General features: G+C 37.6%; 1 non-coding gene across 1 annotated transcript; it reads left to right on the forward strand.

Annotated features, from left to right (window-relative positions):
* The first annotated feature begins 5336 nt into the window (after positions 1-5336).
* On the forward strand, positions 5337-5440 carry LOC112804398 (small nucleolar RNA R71). The gene has a single exon (XR_003203005.1). It is a non-coding gene; the product is annotated as a small nucleolar RNA R71 (small nucleolar RNA).
* The last annotated feature ends 3431 nt before the right edge of the window (positions 5441-8871 follow it).

Here is an 8871-nt window from a genome sequence, read left to right on the forward strand (position 1 = left end):
ACCATCATCAATGGCTACTTTTAATCCTCTCGGGAAAAAGGTCCTATGCGCTGTCACTGCACGGCTAATCGTCTGGAGGCATCACCCCTTGTTGATAGCTACATCCCATCCTCTCAGTGAAAATGGTCCAAATGCTCTGTCACAGCACGGCTAATCATCTGTCGGTTCTCAATCAGGTTGGAGTAGAATCCATTAATTCTTTTGCGTTTGTCATCACGCCCAGCCTTCAGGAGTTTGAAGCTCGTCACAGTCATTCAATACCGGAATCCTACTCGGAATACCATGGACAAGGTTAGACTTTCCAGATTCCCGGGATCCTACTCGGAATACCACAGACAAGGTTAGACTTTCCGGATCCCCATGAATGCCGCCATCTATCTAGCTTATACCACGAAGATTCTGTTGGGGAATCTAAGAGATATGCGCCCGGCCTAGAGTAGAACGGAAGTGGTTGTCAATCACGCGCGTTCTTAGGTGAGAATGATGATGAGTGTCACGGATCATCACATTCATCAAGTTGAAGTGCAACGTATATCTTGGAATAAGAATAAAAGAGAATTGAATAGAAAGTAATAGTAATTGTATTGAAACTTGAGGTACAGCAGAGCTCCACACCCTTAATCTATGGTGTGTAGAAACCCCACCGTTGAAAATACATAAGTGAAAGGTTCAGGCATGGCCGAATGGCTAGCCCCCTAAAACGTGCTCAATGGCCTCCTAAGATGAAGAATAAAACAAAACTGAGACCAAAGATGAAACGTGGTCAAAAGACGACTAATACACTAGTAAAAAGTCTTTTTTATACTAAACTAGCTACTAGGGTTTACATGAGTAAGTAATTGATGCATAAATCCACTTCCGGGGTCCACTTGGTGTATGTTTGGGCTGAGCTTGATCTATCCACGAGCTGAGGCTTTTCTTGGAGTTGAACGCCAAGTTATAACGTGTTTTGGGCTTTCAAATCCGGATCATGACGTGTTTCTGGCGTTTAACTCCAGACAGCAGCATGCACTTGGCGTTCAACGCCAAGTTACGTCATCAATTCCCGAATAAATTATGGACTATTATATATTGCTGGAAAGCTCTGAATGTCGACTTTCTAACGCCGTTAAGAGCGCGCCATTTGGAGTTCTGTAGCTCCAGAAAATCTATTTTGAGTGCAGGGAGGTCAGATTCCAACAGCATCAGCAGTCCTTTTGTCAGCCTTTTTTCAGAGTTTTGCTCAAGTCCCTCAATTTCAGCCAGAAATTACCTAAAATCATAGAAAAACACAAAAACTCATAGTAAAGTCCAGAAATGTGAATTTAACATAAAAACTAATAAAAACATCCCTAAAAGTAGCTTGAACTTACTAAAAACTACCTAAAAACAATGCCAAAAAGCGTATAAATTATCCGCTCATCACAACACCAAACTTAAATTGTTGTTTGTCCCTAAGCAAATGAAAATCAAATAGGATAAAAAGAAGAGAATATACTATAAATTTCAAAATATCAATGAATATTACTTTCAATTAGATGAGTGGGACTTGTAGCTTTTTGAATCTGAACAGTTTTGGCATCTCACTTTTTTCTTTGAAGTTTAGAATGATTGGCTTCTCTAGGAACTTAGAATTTCGGATAGTGTTATTGACTTTCCTAGTTAAGCATGTTGATTCTTGAACAGAGCTACTTATGAGTCTTGGCCATGGCCCTAAGCATTTTGTTTTCCAGTATTACCACCGGATACATAAATGCCACAGACACATAACTGGGTGAACCTTTTCAGATTGTGACTCAGCTTTGCTAGAGTCCCCAGTTAGTGGTGTCCAGAGTTCTTAAGCACACTCTTTTGCTTTGGATCACGACTTTAACCACTCAGTCTCAAGCTTTTCACTTGGACCTTCATGACACAAGCACATGGTTAGGGACAGCTTGATTTAGCTGCTTAGGCCTGGATTTTATTTCCTTGGGCCCTCCTATCCATTGATGCTCAAAGCCTTGAATCCTTTTTACCCTTGCCTTTTGGTTTTAAGGGCTATTGGCTTTTTCTTCTTCCTTTTTCTTTTTCTTTCTATATATATTTTTTTCGCCATTTTCTTTCTTTTTTTTTCACAAGCTTTTTACTTTTCACTGCTTTTTCTTGCTTCAAGAATCAATTTCATGATTTTTCAGATCATTAATAACATTTCTCTTTGTTCATCATTCTTTCAAGAGCCAACAATTTTAACATTCATAAATAGCAAGATCAAAAATATGGCTGTTCAACCATTCATTCAGAAAACAAAAAGTATTGTCACCACATCAATATAATTAAATTAAATTCAAGGATAAGTTTGAAATTCATGTACTTCTTGTTCTTTTGAATTAAAACATTTTTCATTTAAGAGAGGTGAAGGATTACTGGAATTTATTCATAACTTTAAGACATAGTTACTAACTACTAATGATCATGAAGTAGAGACACAAAACATAAATAAACATGAAGCATAAAAAAAATAGAGAAATAAGAACAAGGAATTAGTCCATCTTAGTGAGGGTGGCGCCTTCTTGAAGAACCAATAGTGCTCTTTGAGCTCCTCTATGTCTCTTCCTTGCTTCTGTTGAATGATTCCTAGTAATTTTCGTGCTCCTATCCTTAGTTGCTCCCAATAATTGTGTGGAGGATAATTTATCCTCTGAGGTATCTTAGGGATCTCTTGATTTGCAGTCAAATGTTCTACCACTGAGCTATAAACCCTTTACATGAGTTTTTCCATCTCCCATGACTCAGAGGTGGAAGCTTTTGTCTTCCCTTTTTTTCTCTTCTTCTTTTTCTTTTTTCTTTTTTTTAAGGTTTCTCTGGCCTTAGGTGCCATCAATGGTTATGGAAAAACAAAAAGCTATGCTTTAACCACACCAAACTTAGAAAATTGCTCGTCCTCGAGCAAGAGAAGAAAGAAAAGATGAAGAATAAGAAGAAGATATGGAAAAGATGGAGGGATATGTGTATTCGGCTATATGGGTGGGAATGGGTGGGAAAGAGATTTTGAATGTTGAAGGTAGGTGGGGTGTTTGGGGAAGAGTGGATGGATGTGAGTGGTTAATGGAAAACAGAAGGGTTTTTGGGAAGCGTGACATGGGGAAGAGTTAAATAGGATTAGGAGGTAAGGTGGGAATATAGTAGGTGGGGATCCTGTGGGGTCCACAGATCCTGAGGTGTCCTGTGGGGTCCACAGATCCTAAGGTGTCAAGGAATTCCATCCCTGCACCAAATAGGCATGTAAAATGCCTTTGCACACCATTCTGGCGTTTAAACGCCAAGTGGTGCACATTCTGGGCATTCAACGCCCACATGTAACATGTTTCTGGCGTTGAACGCCAGTTTCATGCTTGTTGCTGGCGTTCAGCGCCAGCTTTTTCTCTAGGCACATTCCTGGCGTTCAAACACCAGAATGTTGCTTGTTTCTGGCTTTCAGCACCAGATTCATGCTCTGTTCTGGCGTTGAACGCCAGCCAGATGCTTCTTACTGGCGTTGAACGCCAGTCTGTGCTTGCTCCAGGGTGTGATTTTTCTTCTGCTGTTTTTGATTCTGTTTTTAATTTTTATATTTTTTTCGTGACTCCACATGATCATGTACCTAATAAAACACAAAATAACAATAAAATAAAAATTAGATAAATAAAATTGGGTTTCCTCCCAACAAGCGCTTCTTTAATGTCAATAGCTTGACAGCGGCTCTCATGGAGCCACAAAGGTGATCAGGTCAATGTTGTATAGTCCCAACACCAAACTTAGAGTTTGACTGTGGGGGCTCTTCTTGACTCTGAACTGAGAGAAGCTCTTCATGCTTACTCTCTTTTGTCACAGAGGGATGGCCATGTGCCTTAAACACAAGGTAGTCCCCATTCAATTGAAGGACTATTTCACCTCTGTTGACATCTATCACAGCTCCTGCTGTGGCTAGGAAAGGTCTTCCAAGGATGATGCATTCATCCTCTTCCTTCCTAGTGTCTAAGATTATAAAATCAGCAGGGATGTAAAGGCCTTCAACCTTTACTAACACGTCCTCCACTATTCCATAAGCTTGTCTCAATGACTTGTCTGCCAATTGTAATGAGAACAAGGCAGGTTGTACCTCAATGATCCCCAGCTTCTCCATTACAAAGAGTGGCATAAGATTTATCCCTGACCCCAGATCACACAGAGCTTTTGCAAAGGTCATGGTACCTATGGTACAAGGTATCAAAAACTTGCCAGGATCTTGTTTCTTTTGAGGTAAAATGTGTTGAATCCAGGTATCCAGTTTACTAATGAGCAAGGGAGGTTCACTTTCCCAAATCTCATTACCAAACAACTTGGCATTCAGCTTCATGATAGCTTCTAAATATTGAGCAACTTGCTCTCCAGTCATATCTTCATCCTCTTCAGAGGAAGAATAGTCTTCAGAGCTCATGAATGGCAGAAGGAGATTTAATGGAATCTCTATGGTCTCTATATGAGCCTCAGATTCCTTTGGATCCTTAATAGGAAACTCCTTCTTGCTTGAGGGACGTCCCAGGAGGTCTTCCTCACTAGGATTTTCGTTCTCCTCCTCCCTTGTGCATTCGGCCGTGTTGATTATATCAATGGCCTTGCACTCTCCTTTTGGATTTTCTTCTATATTGCTTGGGAGAATACTGGGAGGAGTTTCAATGACTTTCTTACTCAGCTGGCCCACTTGTGCCTCCAGATTTCTGATGGAGGATCTTGTTTCACTCATGAAATTGAAAGTGGCCTTTGACAGATCAGAGACTAGATTGGCTAAATTAGAAGTGTTTTGTTCAGAATTCTCCGTCTGTTGCTGAGAAGATGATGGAAAAGGCTTGCTATTGCTCAGCCTGTTGCGTCCACCATTGTTAAAGCCTTGTTGAGGCTTTTGTTGATCCTTCCATGAGAAATTTGGATGATTTCTCCATGATGAGTTATAGGTGTTTCCATAAGGTTCACTCATGTAATTAACCTCTGCCATGGCAGGGTTCTCAGGATCATAAGCTTCTTCAGAAGCTGCCTCTTTAGTACTATTGGATGCATGTTGCCATCCATTCAGATTTTGAGAGATCATGTTGACCTGTTGAGTCAACACTTTGTTCTGAGCCAATATGGCATTTAGAGCATCAATTTCAAGAACTTCTTTCTTCTGAGGTATCCCATTATTCACGGAATTCCTCTCAGAAGTGTACATGAATTGGTTGTTTGCAACCATGTCAATGAGTTCTTGAGCCTCTTCAGGCATTTTCTTTAGGTGAATAGATCCACCTGCAGAATGGTCCAATGACATTTTCGAAAATTCAGATAGACCATAATAGAATATATCTAATATGGTCCATTCTGAAAACATGTCAGATGGGCACCTTTTGGTCAGCTGCTTGTATCTTTCCCAAGCTTCATAGAGGGATTCACCATCTTTTTGTTTGAAGGTCTGAACATCCACTCTAAGCTTGCTCAGCTTTTGAAGAGGAAAGAATTTATCTAAGAAGGCAGTGACCAGCTTATCCCAGGAGTCCAGGCTATCCTTGGGTTGTGAATCCAACCATATTCTAGCTCTGTCTCTTACAGCAAAAGGGAAAAGCATGAGTCTGTAGACTTCAGGATCAACTCCATTCGTCTTAACAGTCTCACAAATCTGCAAGAACTCACTTAAAAACTGGTAAGGATCTTCAGATGGAAGTCCATAAAACTTGCAGTTTTGTTGCATTAAGGCAACTAGCTGAGGTTTCAGCTCAAAATTGTGGGCTCCAATGGCAGGAATGGAGATGCCTCTTCCATTAAATTTGGATGTTGGCTTTGTGAAGTCATCAAGCATTCTCCTTGCATTATTATTATTTTCAGCTGCCATCTCCTTCTCTTGTTCTAATGTTTCTGAAAGGTTACCTTTAGATTGTTGTAACTTAGCTTCTCTTAATTTTCTCTTCAGAGTCCTTTCAGGTTCTGGATCAATTTCAACAAGAGTGCCTTTATCCTTGTTCCTGCTCATATGAAAGAGAAGAAAACAAGAAAAGAAAGAGGAATCCTCTATGTCACAGTATAGAGATTCCTTTATGTTAGTAGAAGAAGAAAGAGTGAAGAATAAAGAAGAATGGGTTCGGATATTTAGATGGAGAGAGGTGAAGAGAAGTGTTAGTAAATAAATAATTAAATAGAACAAGAAAAGAGAGGGGAAATTTCGAAAATAATTTTGAAAAAGGGATTAGTAATTTTCGAAAATTAAAGATAAGATAAGATTAAAATTAAAATTTAAAACAAAAAGAGTTTTTGAAAAAGAGATGAGATATTTTCGAAAATTAGAGAGGAAAAATTGGTTAGGTGGTTTTGAAAAAGATAAGAAACAAACACAAAGTCAAAGAGTTAGTTGAAAAAGATATTAAAATCAAATTTAAAAAGATAAGAAGATAAGTTAGATAAGATATTTTGAAATCAAATTTTGAAAAAGATAAAATTTTTGAAAAAGATAAGATAAAAGATAAAAAGATTCAAAAATTTGAAATTACTTACTTCACTAACAAGAAACTACAAGATAAGATTCTAGAACTTAAAGATTGAACCTTTCTTAACAAGAAAGTAACAAACTTCAAATTTTTGAATCAATCACATTAATTGTTAGCTAATTTTTGAAAATATGATATAAAGATAAGAAAAATATTTTGAAAAGTATTTTGAAAAATATTTTTGAAATTTTCGAAAAATGGAAAAAATGAAAAAGATATAATTTTTTGAAAAAAGATTTTGAAAAGATAAGATTTTTAAAATTGAAAATTTGACTTGACTTGTAAGAAACAACTAATTTTTAAAATTTTTGACTAAGTCAACTCAAATTTTCGAAAATTTGGAGAAAAATAAGGAAAATATATTTTTTTGATTTTTGAATATTTTAATTATGAGAGAGAAAAACACAAACATGACCCAAAACATGAAAATTTTGGATCAAAACACATGATGCATGCAAGAACACTATGAATGTCAAGATGAACACCAAGAACACTTTGAAGATCATGATGAACATGAAGAACATATTTTTGAAAAATTTTTGATGCAAAGAAAACATGCAAGACACCAAACTTAGAAATCTTTAATGCATGGACTCTAACAAACGAAAAATGCACATGAAGAACAACAAACAACACAAAGCAAGAAATCAAGAAGATCAACCAAGAAGACTTGTCAAGAACAACTTGAAGATCATGAAGAACATTATGAATGCATGGAATTTTCGAAAAATGCAAGAAATTTTTTTTTAAAGCATGCAATTGACACCAAACTTAAAAATTGACTCAAGACTCAAACAAGAAACACAAAATATTTTTGATTTTTATGATTTTCTAATTTTTTTTGTATTTTATTTGATTTTTTTCGAAAAACATATAAGAAAAAGAAAATAAGAAATTCAAAATTTTTAATAAGGATTCCAGGAATCTTCGCAATGTTAGTCTAAAGCTCCGGTCCAGGAATTAGACATGGCTTAATAGCCAGCCAAGCTTTCAATGAAAGCTCCAGTCCAAAATACTAGACATGGCCAATGGCCAGCCGCTAATATTCAAATTAGTTTGCCTCTATGAAGATGGTTTTGAAGCCTCAGTCCAAAAGAATTTAGACATGGCTTTACAGCCAGCCAGGCTTCAACATGCTTTATAAAACTCTAGAATCCATTCTTAAAAATTCTGAAGAACAGGATAAGTAATATAATTTTTTTCAAAATTTAAGAATAATAAAACAAAATAAAATAAAATAAAATTACCCAATCTGAGCAACAAGATGAGTCGTCAGTTGTCCATACTCGAACAATCCTCGGCAACGGCGCCAAAAACTTGGTGGACGAAATTGTGATTCCTTTGTTATTGTATTTTGTAAAATTCATTGCTTTTTCAACTATGTGTGGACACAACTCCGTTCAACTTAACCAGCAAGTGTACTGGGTCATCCAAGTAATACCTTACGTGAGTAAGGGTCGATCGCACAGAGATTGTTGGTATGAAGCAAGCTATGGTCACCTTGTAAATCTCAGTTAAGTGGATTCATAGGGTCAAATGTAATTGGATTAGATAATTTAAAAGATAAATAAAATAAAAAAGGATAGAAATAATTATGTAAATCAATAGTGGGAATTTCAGATAGGCGTGTGGAGATGCTAGAATCCTTTCGAATCTCTACTTTCTTATTGCTCTCATCCAATCCTTCTTACTCCTTTCCATGGCAAGCTGTATGTAGGGCATCACCATCATCAATGGCTACTTTTAATCCTCTCGGGAAAATGGTCCTATGCGCTGTCACTGCACGGCTAATCGTCTGGAGGCATCACCCTTGTTGATAGCTACATCCCATCCTCTCAGCGAAAATGGTCCAAATGCTCTGTCACAGCACGGCTAATCATCTGTCGGTTCTCAATCAGGTTGGAGTAGAATCCATTAATTCTTTTGCCTTTGTCATCACGCCCAGCCTTCAGGAGTTTGAAGCTCGTCACAGTCATTCAATACCGGAATCCTACTCGGAATACCATGGACAAGGTTAGACTTTCCAGATTCCTGGGATCCTACTCGGAATACCACAGACAAGGTTAGACTTTCCAGATCCCCATGAATGCCTCCATCTATCTAGCTTATACCACGAAGATTTTGTTGGGGAATCTAAGAGATATGCGCCCGGCCTAGAGTAGAACGGAAGTGGTTGTCAATCACGCGCGTTCTTAGGTGAGAATGATGATGAGTGTCACGGATCATCACATTCATCAAGTTGAAGTGCAACGTATATCTTGGAATAAGAATAAAAGAGAATTGAATAGAAAGTAATAGTAATTATATTGAAACTTGAGGTACAGCAGAGCTCCACACCCTTAATCTATGGTGTGCAGAAACTCCACCGTTGAAAATACAAAAGTGA

The sequence above is a fragment of the Arachis hypogaea genome, chromosome 5 (genome assembly GCF_003086295.3).
Source record: "Arachis hypogaea cultivar Tifrunner chromosome 5, arahy.Tifrunner.gnm2.J5K5, whole genome shotgun sequence".
Classification (NCBI taxonomy): domain Eukaryota; kingdom Viridiplantae; phylum Streptophyta; class Magnoliopsida; order Fabales; family Fabaceae; genus Arachis; species Arachis hypogaea.